This window comes from Gossypium arboreum, chromosome 4 (genome assembly GCF_025698485.1).
Source record: "Gossypium arboreum isolate Shixiya-1 chromosome 4, ASM2569848v2, whole genome shotgun sequence".
Classification (NCBI taxonomy): Eukaryota; Viridiplantae; Streptophyta; class Magnoliopsida; order Malvales; family Malvaceae; genus Gossypium; species Gossypium arboreum.
This window is the reverse complement of record NC_069073.1, coordinates 24,807,764-24,822,507: the sequence shown is the minus strand read 5'-3', so window position 1 is coordinate 24,822,507 and position 14,744 is coordinate 24,807,764. Positions and strand designations below refer to the sequence as shown.

Below are 14,744 nucleotides of genomic sequence, written 5' to 3'. Positions count from 1 at the left end.
TTAGGAAAAGTTTGGATGGTTCTGCCACGATGGATTGTAGAAGTTAGACTGTAGTCCTTGTCCATTTCTATTTTGGTGCTAGTTCCTTACGTAGTACATTGATTCAGGATTTGAAGGGAAATTCTTAAAAAAATGACCATCCCCACAGTATACACATGAAACTACCTCATACTAATTTGGTGATTGAGTTGCAAAATCATTTAAACTATTAATGGTAAATTGTTTTAACATAAAGGAAATAAAAGATACTTGACCAAAAAGTGAAGTTAGTGCGTCCACTTTATGCACTTCGGCTACACATCTTTCTGAACTGCTCAATTTGTCAGCTATTGGTAGTTATTACTTGCAATCCTTTCAATAATTTCATAAGCCTTGTTATAAGACTTAGACAAAATTGCACCATTCACAGAAGCGTTCACCATTAATCTTGTATGTGTGTTGAGACCATTATAAAATGTCTCCAATTAGATATAGTAAGGAATCCCATGATAAGGACACTTACGAAGTAATTCCTTAAATCTTTCCCAAGCCTCGTACAAAGACTCATCATCCAATTGCTAGAAAGTTGTTATCTTATTATGCAATTTTACTTTCTTACTTGGTGGCAAATATTTAACCATAAACCTTTCTGCTAATCCTTGCCAAGTAGATATTGAACTTGGTGGCAATAAATTCAGCCATGCTCATTCTCGTTCTCACAATGAGTACGAAAACAGTTTCAACCTCAATACGTCTTCAGTCACACCAACTAACTTAAATGAATTACTAACCTCCATGAATAATCGAAGGTGTAAATGTAGATCTTCTGTGGGCATACCACCGAATTGGCCCACCGTTTGGAGCATTTGAAACACCACTGGTTTCAATTTGAATTACGGTGCCTTGATATCTGGCCTCCTAATTCTCAAATTTAACACATTGAAAAGTGACACAGCTTATTGTCTGATGGCGCAATCCCTATCATCAGTAATAAGAATTGGGTTATACACTTGATTGACTCCATTACCTTGTCCATCATTTTAATTTCGAAGGTCTATCTCGACTTGTCTTTGAGCAGATCTCTCACATCTTCTTTGTCTAAAAGTCCGCTCGATTTTAGGGTCCACAAGTAATAAATCAATGATTCGACCTATGTTCATAAAACACCTGAGAATAAATCAAAATAAGATAAAGAATAAATTAGTAGTGTTAGAGATTAAATAAAATAAATAAATAAAAACCAAATTGTAAAAATAATTTCACAAATATGATTAAGGCAATAGTCCCCAGCAACGGTGCTAAAAACTTGTAACGAATTGTAACGTGTGTACACAAGTGTACTTAATCGTTCAAGTAATAAGTAAGTAAAAATGAGTTATCATCTCTACAGGGACTATATAAGCTTAAACAATTAATTGCAAAATTATAATTAATAATTTGATGTAAAAACTCAATAAATTTGGATAGTGATGATTAGATTAATTAAATGCAAGAGTGATCCCTTAATGCACTTTTTAGTCTAAATGCAATTTACCTAAGTGTATGAATGAAGGCTTTAGCAAAAAAAAAAAAAACAATCAACATTAAATGGGTTAAGATAATTATATTAATTAACTCAATTTACTTTCCTCATGCTAACATGTTTTACTTCCAAGGCAACTCGATCTCTTATGGGTTTGAAATCTTTTACTTAGTTAAATATGCATGCTATTGATCATATTAAACTAAAGATTTCTTAGCATTTATGCAATGTCACAGGGACATTTACATTTGCAATGGTTTAATTACATAAATCTAAAAACCATGCAAGATAATAAATCTAACTAAAGATATTATAAACCTTAACTTAGTCGGTTTTAATGACCTAAATTAAGCATTGCACTTTTCAATTATGTGTCTACTAGACGTCGTCTGGTTAGGATCGCTTAGCTAATCTGAGTGCACCCAATCATGTATGAATGAAATGTATCATGATATTAATTGAAAACATAATCGACTGAAGCACAAAACATGTTAACATGAATTAAATAAATCTCATTAACTTAATATAATTATCCTAAGTAGACTCAGTTCAGCAGCCTTTCAAATCTATTCTGATTGAAGCGCTCATTCGTTCAGATTGAAACTTCTTTTGTTAAGGGTTTAGAAGGTAACTTGTTAGAGAGTGCTTTTGACCAAGCTTTTGAGGCTAAAGATGGAAGAAGGGATGGACCAATATTCAAGGGAAAAAGAGTAAAAAGAATTGAGAAAAAAACTAGAGTGAATGAGAGAAGAATGTTGAGTGATAAGGGATGATTGAAACTTAAGGAATGGCAAAGTATTTATAAGTGAAGGTAAGGGTTTGAATTTACTAAAAATAAGTTTAAATTTCCTTCTTTCCCTCTGTCATGTTATAGGTCATGCTTCAAGGAAAATGGATGACCAAGGCTTCTCAATTTGACTTTAAATTTCAAGCTAAAAATAGCTATATAGTGGACAGTTTCAACAGGGAAGTTGTTGGGCTGAATCCTGATTATTTTCCAACTGCAAGGACCTTCAATTAAATATCCCAAAACACATTTTGAGCAGCCAACATCAAGTGCCAAAATTGGGCTTTTAATTCCCCTTGTTGGACTTTTTTTCAGTCCAATAACTTAGCAGACATGTCCATCTTTTATCACCTTTCTTTACTGGGCAAGTAGTCAACCCCATGCCCAAAAATACATGGTCTTACTGCCCACATGGATAATTTGTGCATGATCATCTTTTATTTATTTAAATCTTGTCTCCAATGGACCTCCTCCATAGTGAAAAATACATACATTAATAAATTAACATGAATTAATATAAAATATGCATAAAAATCATGTAATTAAACATAATTTAACCTACTTTCTAAATTCATGTATAAAATTACTAATTAAGTAAAATTAACTCATTTTAATAATAATTATTCGAGATAAACACAATAATTAAGTAAAAAGGTGGTAAAAATATATAAAAAAATCCTATACAATTTCGAATTTACAATAATTTATCTTCATATTCCTAAAAGAGTGTCTGGGCAGCAAGGGGCTTTCGAAAAACGGGTTATGCTGGAGAGTGGGCTTAGGCGAGACTATTTCAATAAGAAATGATGCTTAGCTGCCAAGGTCTGCGAGTTACAAGATTAATATACAAATTAAAATAGATGGGTTATATTTAGTTTCTCGATACACATACTAGAGAATAGAGAGAAAGCCTTATCAATAGTACCTTCCTTGAGGAGATCGCATTGAGAATCTTACAGATTCCCTTAGCTAAGGAAGGGTATAATAACATGTGAGCTTGGCGAAGGGAATCATCTGGGGAATTCTCTATCAGGAGCTCCTACAAACTATTACATAAAGGTACTTTTTCCTCAAACTTAAATTACACACAAAATGACCCTATAGAATATTAAAAAAAAACTATGGAAGTTACAAATTCCCTCAAAAATCAAAATCAACCTATGGAAAACTTCATGGAATTTCCTTCCTACTTTAACAAATCTACAATATAGAAGGATAAGAGAGGATGCACTTTATCCCAGATGAGGTGGAGCAACGGAAAACATTGTCCATATTTTCAGGGAATGCCCTACATCATTAGAGGTTTGGGAAAATTTAAATCTCAATTGGATACTACCAAACTCAAAGTTGAATGTTGGGGAATGGATTACCTGGATATTTAGAAATAGCACTAGTATACAATGTCGATTATTCTACTGTGCAATATGAGGGATCTGGACAAAAAGAAATCAGTTTATACAGTACTGGGAAAGAAATTGCGGAATGGATAGTTAGGTATATTAGCGAAATAGACGGGTTGGAGGAAAAGATGCAAACTAGATCTGGTAGAATTAAGGAATAGAGCCCCTCACTGGGCTCGAATGTTAAAATTAATTTTAATGTTGCTTTCAACCAAGGTCAGGCTAGATTGGGTTCTGGGGTTGTGGCAAAGAATACACTGGGTGAGATCTTAGCCTCAGAAATCCAGTCGATTATTTCAGAAATAAATATTATAATTTATAAAAATTTAAATATTAATTATTTGATTAAAATTTTTTACCCCAACGTATGGGTGAACAATTTTAATCTTGTATAAAAGTGTTTATAAATTGAGTCTGGTGAAATCAAAATATAATTTAAAAAGAAAATTTTAGGCCCTATCCAATCTAATCTATTGAAAAAGCCTATTTTATTGTTTAAAATTAAAAAAAAAAAAGTAATTTTAAAATCATTTAATTTAAATATAAATTCGAGTGGAAACATTTTTTTTATCTAAATTTAATCTAATGTGAGTGAAGCCAATTAAACCAAAGAAATCACCCAAGTAAATGAAAGAGTTGGCACTATCTTCCAACAACCACGAGTATTTAATTTTCCATAAATTCAAAGGAAAATATGAATGTTATTTTTTTCATTCATATATTTACAGCTGTGGAAGTGGGATGTCATTATCTGATTTGCACTTACAAAAATACATAATCAATATTAGACTTTTCTCACGTCTCTTCTGTCTTCTATTTACTACCAAAACGCCCAACAACGCATTACATCATAATCTCCTTATAATTAACTTTGTTGAAAACCCAAGAAAATTAGCTTCCCTTTAATGTTGTGGAACAATCTTTGGGTGTTGCAATTTCTAGTTCACATAGGCCACCATGCCTTTAAATTTCTTTTTTTTTTTATATTCTATTTTAAAAAATAAATAAATGTTTTAATAACCTAAATCGCTATATTTGTTTGATAAAGATAAAATATTAGATTTATTCAAAACATTATTTGTATGATGCATATAATTATATTATTAAATTTGATGATTTAATTATTAAAATATAAAAATAAAAATATTATAAAAGTGTGTTAATTATATTTAGTTTCAAATACAAATTTCTCCTTAAGGGGCAAAGTCGAAATTTGGAGAGATCGAAATTAAATTGTATAAAAATATAATCACACTATTTTAATAGTCTATATCTTTATAATTTTAAGAGATTATTAATTTAAAATTTTATAAATTATAAAGAAAATTTAAATAAAAAATTCGGTGTGAGCACCACTAGAATCTAAACACAAAACTTCAAGGTTTGCGATTTTTATTCCCTCCAATTTTGACATGAAACTGCATGTAAGAAGTGATTTGCTCATATCAAACTCGTTTTATTTAAGGGATCTCTATAACCATAAGAATTGTTTAATTTCCATCTGTGAAAAATAAATAGAATAAAATAAATAAAAATAAAGAACACATAAATTTTACGTGGAAACCCTTTCGGAAAAAAACCACGCAGAGGAGAGAAGAAAATTCACTATGTCGAAAAATTTTTACTCTAATACAAGAGGAATAGACTATGTCTATTTATAGGCTTGCAAAGCCATATTCTAGTAGGATTGAAACACCTTATCCTAATCAATATAAAATAGATGGAGTTTAATAAGGTTTAAAACCTTATTCTAAAATAAAATAAAAGAAGTCTAGTTCTATATGGATTTTACTTTTATTTTATTTTCCATCGTATTTTATTTAAATAAGAATTTGGGTCACTTAATTCTAACAATCTCCACCTTGACACAAATTCTCAATGAACAAGTTCTTCATCGCGAACTTTCAATAAACAAGTTCTTCACCTCTTCCAAAAACCCTTAAGGGTTTAACTTCAACAATGAACACCAACCAAGTCTAAGCAATGCTCAAACTTGGTTATAGGAAGTGACTTAGTCATCATATCTGCAGGATTTTCATGAGTGCTAATTTTGCTCACAACAATATCACCACGAGCAATAATATCACGAACAAAATGATACCGAATATCAATGTGTTTTGTTCTCTCATGAAACATTTGATCTTTTGTAAGAAAGATGGCACTCTGATTGTCACAAAATCTCGTGCTGATTTGAAGGTCTTCATTGAGTTCACTAAATAGTCCCTTCAACCAAATAGCTTCTTTACAAGCCTCAAGAATCGCCATGTACTCACTTCAGTGGTAGACAAAGCGATCGTAGTTTGCAAAGTGGCTTTCCAACTAATTGCACAACCTCCGATTGTAAAGACGTAACTCGTGAGAGATCTTCTTCTATCAAGGTCTCCAGAAAATCAGCATCAACATACCCTATAACTCCATCTTTAGTTCTTCCAAACTGTAAGCAAACATTAGTAGTGCCTCGTAAGTATCTTAAAATCCATCGAATCGCTTTCCGGTGTTCTTTACCAGATTCACCATGTATCGCTAACTGCCTTGACCATATGATAAATCGGGCGTGAACAAACCATAGCATACATGAGAGATCCTCTCGCACTAGAGTATGGAACATGTGACATGTACTCAATCTCATTATCGATTGAGGAGATAAGGCCGATGAAAGTCCGAAATGGTCGCTAAAGGAGTACTAACAGAAGCTTAGCACTCTGCATATTGAACACGCAAAGAACTTTCTCAATGTACCCTTCCGACTTAGGTACAATTTACTTGCTTTTCTATCTCGAGAATCTCCATACCAAGTATCTTCTTTGCTGGTCCTAAATCTTTCATCTCAAATTCTTCACTTAGTTGGGCTTTAACCTTTCTTATCTCTCTTTTATCTTTTGTTTGCTATCAACATGTCATCAACATAAAGAAGTAGATACACAAAAGAACCATCACTGCTTTTTCTTAAAGTAGACACAACTGTCAAAACTACTTCTTTTGAAATCATGAGAAGTCATAAAGGAATCAAACCTCTTGTACCACTTGTCTTGGTGATCTGTTTCAAACCGTAAAGGGACTTTTTCAAGAAGCAAACATAGTCCTCTTTTTCGAGACTATAAAACCCTCTCGGTTGTTGCATGTAAATATCTTCCTCAAGTTCTCTATGCAAAATGCGTTTTACATCTAACTGCTCAAGCTCCAAATCATGCATGGCAACAATACCAAGCAAAGCTCGAATCGAACTATGCTTAACAACCGGAGAGAACACATCTGTGAAGTCCACTCGGAATTTGATCAGTAACCCTTTGCAACAAGCCTTGCTTTATATCCGGTTCTTCAACTCCTGAGTCCTTCTTTCTTTTAAACACCCATTTACAATGAACAGCCTTTTTACCTTTAGGAAGTTTTACAAGATCCCATGTTCTGCTTTTGTGGAGTGATTCCATCTCCTCTTGCATAGCAAACATCCACTTTTACGAGTCTTCACACTAATCGCCTCGGAATAATTAAATGGCTCTTGATTCGCATCTATATCTTCAGCCACATTTAAAGCATAAGCAACTAGATCAACCTCGGCATACTTCTTTGGAGGTTTAATTTCTCTTCTTGTCCTGTTTTTGGCGATAGAGTATTGCGGTGAAGAAGCAACTCTATTCTCAATTTTTGTACTGGCTTGAGGAGTTGATTCTCATTAATCGATGCTCCACCGCTTTTGGTTTTCTTTATTGGAAGAGTCTTTAAGAGATAAGTTAGGTAGCATAGCAGTTTCATCAAAAACAACATCTCTACTAATCACAACTTTTCTATTTTCAGGACACCATAACTTATAGCCTTTTACACCAGCTTTATAACCAAGAAAAACGCATTTAATGGATCTCGGTTCCAATTTTCCATTATCAACATGAGCATACGCAGACACCCAAAAATCTTTAAATCGAATAATTAGCGGGATTACGGACCATACCTCTTGTGGAGTCTTTTTCTCAATGGCAACGGATGGAGATCGGTTGATCAAAAACATGCAGAGAGGTCATACGCCCAAAATGACTTCGTAAGTTGGCATTTGACAACATACATCGAACCTTCTCCATGATCGTTCGTTCATTCGCTTCGCAACGCCGCTTTTGTTGTGGAGTATGACGAATCGTCAAGTGTCTCATGATCCCTTCGACTTGCACAATCTATTAAACTCATCGAGCGTAACTCTAAGCCATTGTGCATGCGGAGGTATTTTATCTGCTTTTCCGTCTGCTTTTCAATCATAATTTTCCAAGACTTAAATGTGGAAAACACATCGCTTTTCGCTTGGGAAGAACGCCCAAACTTTTCGGAAAAATCATCAATAAAGGTTAGCATATAATTAGCTCCACCTCTCGAAGGCACTCTGGACGGCCCCACGATCGAATGGATATACTCCAACGTTTCCTTCGTGTTATGGATTCCTCTAGTGAATCGAACTCTCTTTGCTTCCCAAAACACACAGTGCTCACAGAAATTCGGTTTGCAAATTCCTTGCCCATTAAGAAGTCCTCTTTGCTTAATTCGCCATGCCATTCTCACTCATATGCCCTAGGCGCATATGCCAAAGTTTAGTAATATCATCATCCGACAAGGAAGAGGAAGCGGCAATTGCATCACCAATAATATAGAGAACCTCAGAAACATATAACTTGGCAATCTTTCTTTGCCCTTTCATCACAACAAGGGACCCTTTGAAATCTTTAAAACCCCACTTTCAATTGTATATCATGCCCTTTTGAATCAAGAGTACTCAACGAAATTAAATTTCTTTTCAATTCGGAACATGCCGCACGTCACTAAGTGTTCGACAACTCCATCAAACATCTTAACTTTAATTGTTCCAACACTGCGATTTTACATGAAGCATTATTTCCCATCAAAACAACACCTTCAGACATCGTTTCATAAGTTGTAAACCAATCCCGATTGGGACTCATGTGGAAGGTGCAACTGAATCAAGTATCCACTCCTCGCTTACTTTAGAATCATTGATGAAGCAACTAGAAGTTCACCATCGCTGTAGTCTTCTACAACATCGCCTTCACCGAATTTTTCATTTGTTTTCCTTTGATTCGCACCTCCCTTTTAATCTTATTTTGTAGCTTATAGCACTCAGATTTAATGTGCCCTTTCTTCTTGCGAAGTTGCAAGTTTTACCTCTGTTTGAAGATTTCGATCTACCCTTAGATTTACCACGAGGATTCCGTTCTGTGTTCTACCACGATTATCATCAACATTCGGTCTTGTCTCCCACGAACAATGAGACCCTCTCCCGAGAGTTGGTTTTAACCACAAGATGCTTCATCTTATCATACGAGGTTAAAGAATCATAAACCTCATCAACCGTGAGAGACTCGCGGCTATATAAAATCGTGTCTCTAAAGGTTGAATAAGACGGGGCAACGAACAAAGTAGAATCAACCCTAGATCTTCCTTATCATCTTGAACCTCCATGGCCTCCAAGTTTGAGAGAATTTCTTTAAACACCATTAAGTGTTCGTGTACGACGCACCTTCCTCCAAACGATGAGCATAAAGACGCCGCTTCATATGCAACTTGCTTGTTAGAGTTTTCGACATACATATTTGTTCTAGCCTCTTCCATAATGCAATGCGCTTTTCTCTTTCATCACATCCCGCAAAATTTCGTTGGACAAATGCGATGTAATTGTGTTAATGCCTTTCGATCCTTACGCTTCTTCTCTTCATCTGTTAATGTCGAAGGCATCTTATCTATCCTAGCAGGGCATCCTCTAGATCCATCTGCAAGAAGCGCTTGCATCTTAATTTGCCACAACGCAAATCGGTGTTGCGATCCAACAATGAATTTCATACTTCAAAGACGCCATTACCGTGATCGAGATGAATAACCCTAAGCTCGATACCAATTTGTGAAAAATAAATAGAATAAAATAAATAAAATAAAGAACACATAAATTTTACGTGAAACCCTTTCGAAAAAAAACCACGGCGAGGAGAAGAAAATTCACTATGTCGAAAAATTTTTACTCTAATACAAGAGGAATAGACTATGTCTATTTATAGGCTTGCAAAGCCATATTCTAGTAGGATTGAAACACCTTATCCTAATCAATATAAAATAGATGGAGTTTAATAAGGTTTAAAAACCTTATTCTAAAATAAAATAAAAGAAGTCTAGTTCTATATGGATTTTACTTTTATTTTATTTTCCATCGTATTTTATTTAAATAAGAATTTGGGTCACTTAATTCTAACACCATCTTTTTAATAACGAAAAGAAAACCAGCTTACATCAATTTGTTCCTACACACCAATTTGCCATTAGCATCATTAGATTATTCCTTATTCAAATCATACTCCTAATACAATTTTAATGATATTTTGAATAAAATATATCATACCCAACTGATTTATCAATCATCTCTAAAAAATTCATGAAACTGTACTCGACTATAATATAAAATATGACTTAACAAATTTTTCAACCACACAATAGTTCAAAAATACATGAATTTTTTAGATGGTTAGATTTTTATGGATCAAGTTAAATCATGTTTAAATCAGTTGAGTATGATATATTTTGTTTAAATTATCAATAATTTAACGGTAAATATAACAATGTTATGATTTGCATTAATTTTTAATGTATAAAGGTTAATCTAGAGAAATCTTAGTAGAGGACTAAAATAAATTTTACATGCTAGTTTAGGAATTCTCGATAGACTTTAACTATTATCTATTTATATTATTATATTTAAGTACTTAACTAAGTTAATGTAATGAGTCAAATCTTGTTAATAATAAAATTTGAAGCCTAAAGTCTCAAATTTATCATTTTATTAAAATTAAGTCAAAATTTTATACATATTTTTTCATCCACGGTGTATATATCATTAAAAATAATAAGGGTGTCACTAAAGCTGGTTATTATTTTGTTTTGTTTAACAAGAGAGGAAAAAAAGTCAAACCTTGCTGGTCAACTAGTTATCTAACATGGAGGCTTTTCAATGGAGAGCCATGTAGGTTTGAAACACGTCTACGCCACCATCATTTCTGTTCAAACTAAAATACGTATCCAAGCACATCAACATAAAATATAAAATACAATCATACTAGTTTTAACAAATCCGAAATTAAGTAAAATTTTAAAAAAAGAGATAGGCAAATGTGTTTAGGGTTTGGTAATGGATGTAATAATTAAATTGCGTTCAGTTTGGAGTCACTCAACTAGCTTGCTAAATAATAATAATAACAACAACTGTTCCTACATCTAATATACCCACACTAACACTCGCTCTATTCATCATCTAGACTTATGTCCTTTATTTTCTTTATTATGGATATATTACATGATTTTGCTGTGGAACACTAAGTAGCTAACACTAACACCCACCTCATCACTCCCCCTTTCGAAGACTTTGTCGTGGTAGTTTTCCGATCCTTCACCGCCTCTCTCAACGGACCACTACCAATACAACCATCACCTCTATTCTGAGTTTTCCCAAATGTCCATCTCCCCTGGCCATTTTTTCTAGAAAAATGACAAAAAAAGAAAACAACCTTAATAATAGCAAAAAGAAGAGCTACAAGATGAATTGAAGCAAAGAAACTCCTAGAATGCAAAAACGGTTGCAAAAATCAACCAAGGCTAGAAAAATGACCAGAACAATTTTAGAAATTTCAAAAACAAAGGAGGCAAAATAACCCTGAAGAAGAAAATCTAGAGAGTATATAGACCTATCTCTTAAAATGCACTGTTTTAAGAAACAATTACCATCCAATGATGACTCATCACCTGTTGAAAAAGGCTATTATTTATTATTATCACGATTCCTCAGAAACATAATCCAAAGAAAACCCAGAGAGTATATAGACCTATCCCCGAAAATACACCATTTTAAGAAACAAGCAACATCCATTGACGACTCACCACCTGTTGAAAAAGGTTGTTTTTATATATCATATTATCATGACTCCCTAGAAACACAATCCTTAGAGTACATTTATGACAAAATCTCAGCAGCTTTTGACACAACATTTCATTGTCAAATAAGGCCACCATTTGCGGAAAGATAGTTAAATGAAGAAAGGACAACAAAACAATAGGTGTCTCGAGAAGGACCACTTTATAACCCCCCTCTTGACTTCAATAGGGGGAATATTGTTATATCTCAATCTATGCAAGGACATGTGGTAAGCTGGAAAGACATCTAGTGTAATACCCAAAAATTTTGGTTTCTAAGAAAGGATAAGAATTTTAAAGGTGCGTTAAGTATTTGGAGATAAAGTATGAATAATGAAATTTAGTAAGGACTAAATTGTAAAATTTTAAAAGCTAAAGGACCAAAAGTGTAAAATTTTCATTTAGGAAAAAGGGAAAAAATTTAAGAAATTTTTTTATGAATTTGACATGGAAATATATTGATATGTGGAAATTGAAAATTGCAATAGGGACTAAATTGAATAAAGTGAAAAAGTATAGAGACTAAAGTGCAATTTTCTCATTTTTATGGAGGGATCTAAATGCAATTTTTTCATCTTTAATTGATATTTAGAGACAAAATAATGAGATTAAAATCCCATAGCTGATGAGGTGGAAATTTATGAAAATTAAGGTTGAAAAGTGTTGAAATTTGATTGGATGATGGAATAAATGAACTAAAATGAAAGAAAAAGAAAAAGTGTAGAATTTTCTACAAAATTGGAAGGATGAAAGGCAGCATCTTGGGGCAGCAAAAATAAAAGGGAAAGGAAAGAAAAAAAAAAGAGAGGACTACGAGTGTAATTATACCAAGAAAATGTTATGAATCAAAAATGAAATTGTAGAGAAAGTCAAGGGCAAAATAGTTATTTCTTAAATAAGATAATATGAGAAAATATCATTGTTTTTGGGAAAATATGAATCATTGAATGATATTTAAAAATAAGATGAAATCTTATCTATTTGATTAAAATGACTAAAGTTAGATTTTTATATATCAAATAATAATTTTATTATTAAACTAATTGAGATATTTTGATGGAAAAAAATGAAACACTTGATATTTTTTATAAGTGGTTCACACCACTTTCAAAAAAAAAAAAAAGGAAAAAACTTTAATTTTTATGCAATTTGGTCATTTGTCATACAATTTGACTATTTCACCTTAAAACTTTAAAAATTTTCATAACCACCAAAGAGGAAAGATGAAGAAGTATAGATCTAGAAGAGCTTGTATAACATTTTAGAGGCAAGAGATAAGAAATTAGAAGTCAAGAAAGTTGGAAGGAAAGTGAAATATTGTGATGAGAATAAGAAAGGAAGAGAAGAGAAGCAAAGAAAGTGAGGTTTTGGCTAAAAGAAAGGTAAGTACTTAATTGAATTCAAGTTGGTTTATTTTAATTTGAATATTTGAGTATTTAAATTTTAATATGAAATAATTAAATAATATATGATTAAGATTATTGAATATGTATATTTAATTTAGTAGTGAATATGTAATTATAGGTATGCTAATAATGTAAGAAATGATAAAATGATAATTTAGTGATTAGTGAATTTATGAAACTAGTGATTAAATTATAAAGAGTGAAAAATTGTTTATTTGTCATAAATTGATAAGTGAATAGATGTAGTATATAGTGAAATTATTATAGAAAGGACTAAATTATAAAAAGTGTAGGATTTGGTGTGTGAAATAAACATTATGATTAAAGGTTTAAATGAAGTGAAAAAGTGATATTAAAGTGCTATAAAAGTAAATATTAAATTTTCATGAATTTAAGGATTAAATTGTAAAATGTTCAAAAAATTACTAAGCGTACTAAAATAGTGAAATAAATATTTAAGCAAAGTGTTATATGAAAGAGAATTAAAATCTAAAGTGTAAAGTATTGTAAATGTGTGATATGTTAGTTTTCATGTGAATTAATGTATGAAGTAAGGAAGTAGCAAGTGGTTATGAACTTCAAAGTGAATAAGTAATGTGATACAAATGATATATATGATATGTCAAGTATGTTATATATAAAAGTGAATATTGAATGTGTGAAATGAAAATATTATGTATATATTTATGTGATTTAAAATGAACGAATAAAGTGATATATGAATAAATGTCTTAATAAGCTAAGAAGATATATGACATGTGATAATAAAATGATTTTGGAGTTGAAAAGGGTTAGGGGTTTGAATTGGAATTGGGCTGGTGTTGCGGGGGTTTGGAGGGGATTAGGAGAGGAGAAATGGGATATGTAATGTGTTTAATGGAGTTTTGCATATTTTTCTGAAGTTATGTTATCAGAGTTCCATTATTGGCCTAGAGCTCTTCAATGTATTGGAATTATTGAAACTCCTCTGAGACTCTCTAAGGACTGCAAAAGTGATATGTGAAAGTAAAGGTGTATGTCTATTTAATAATATGTGAAACTAAAGATAAAAGTGAACATGTAGATTAAGTGTTAAAAGATATATGTAAATTAAGTTTTTATGCTATGCTTATAAAATGAGGGAAAGATTTAGACATGTGAATGGGAAAGTTAATTAGTGATAATATATGTTAGAGTTAAGACTATAAGTTATAAAATTAGTTTAAATGAATTTATGTTTTGGAAAAAGAATTAAAATTTTAAGTATATTAGTGAAAGAAATTATGTAAATAAATGTTATTAAAATTTTATTTAAATTGTATATATATAATGGTAATATTGAATTCAGTTGAGTACTTACTAAGTTATTCACGTAACTTAACGTGTTTGTTTTAAACGTGTAAGTGAAAGACAAAAGCAATAAAGATTTGAATATTTCTACTTCTGTTTAGATCATATCACTTCTCAAGCTTCAAGTTCAAGCTCTTTGGTATATAAATTTTGGACTTTAGTTTGACATGTATTTAGGTTTATTAGTGAAAAGAAATGTTTTGTACTATAAGTTACCTCGATTATAATGAAACAATAATAAGTTTAAGTGATGAGTTTAGTGCTAAATGTAGCATCTTTTACTTGGATTTGTTATCGGATTGGGTGAGGGGTGTTATACTTAGGCAGCAAGCCAACTGACAGTGAACCGGAAGTTATCCATATGTCCTATCTTC

At 32.0% G+C, this 14,744-nt stretch overlaps 1 non-coding gene across 1 annotated transcript; it reads left to right on the top strand.

Annotated features, from left to right (window-relative positions):
- The first annotated feature begins 480 nt into the window (after positions 1–480).
- LOC128291949 (small nucleolar RNA R71) lies at positions 481–586 on the top strand. The gene has a single exon (XR_008281933.1). It is a non-coding gene; the product is annotated as a small nucleolar RNA R71 (small nucleolar RNA).
- Positions 587–14,744: the final 14,158 nt, after the last annotated feature.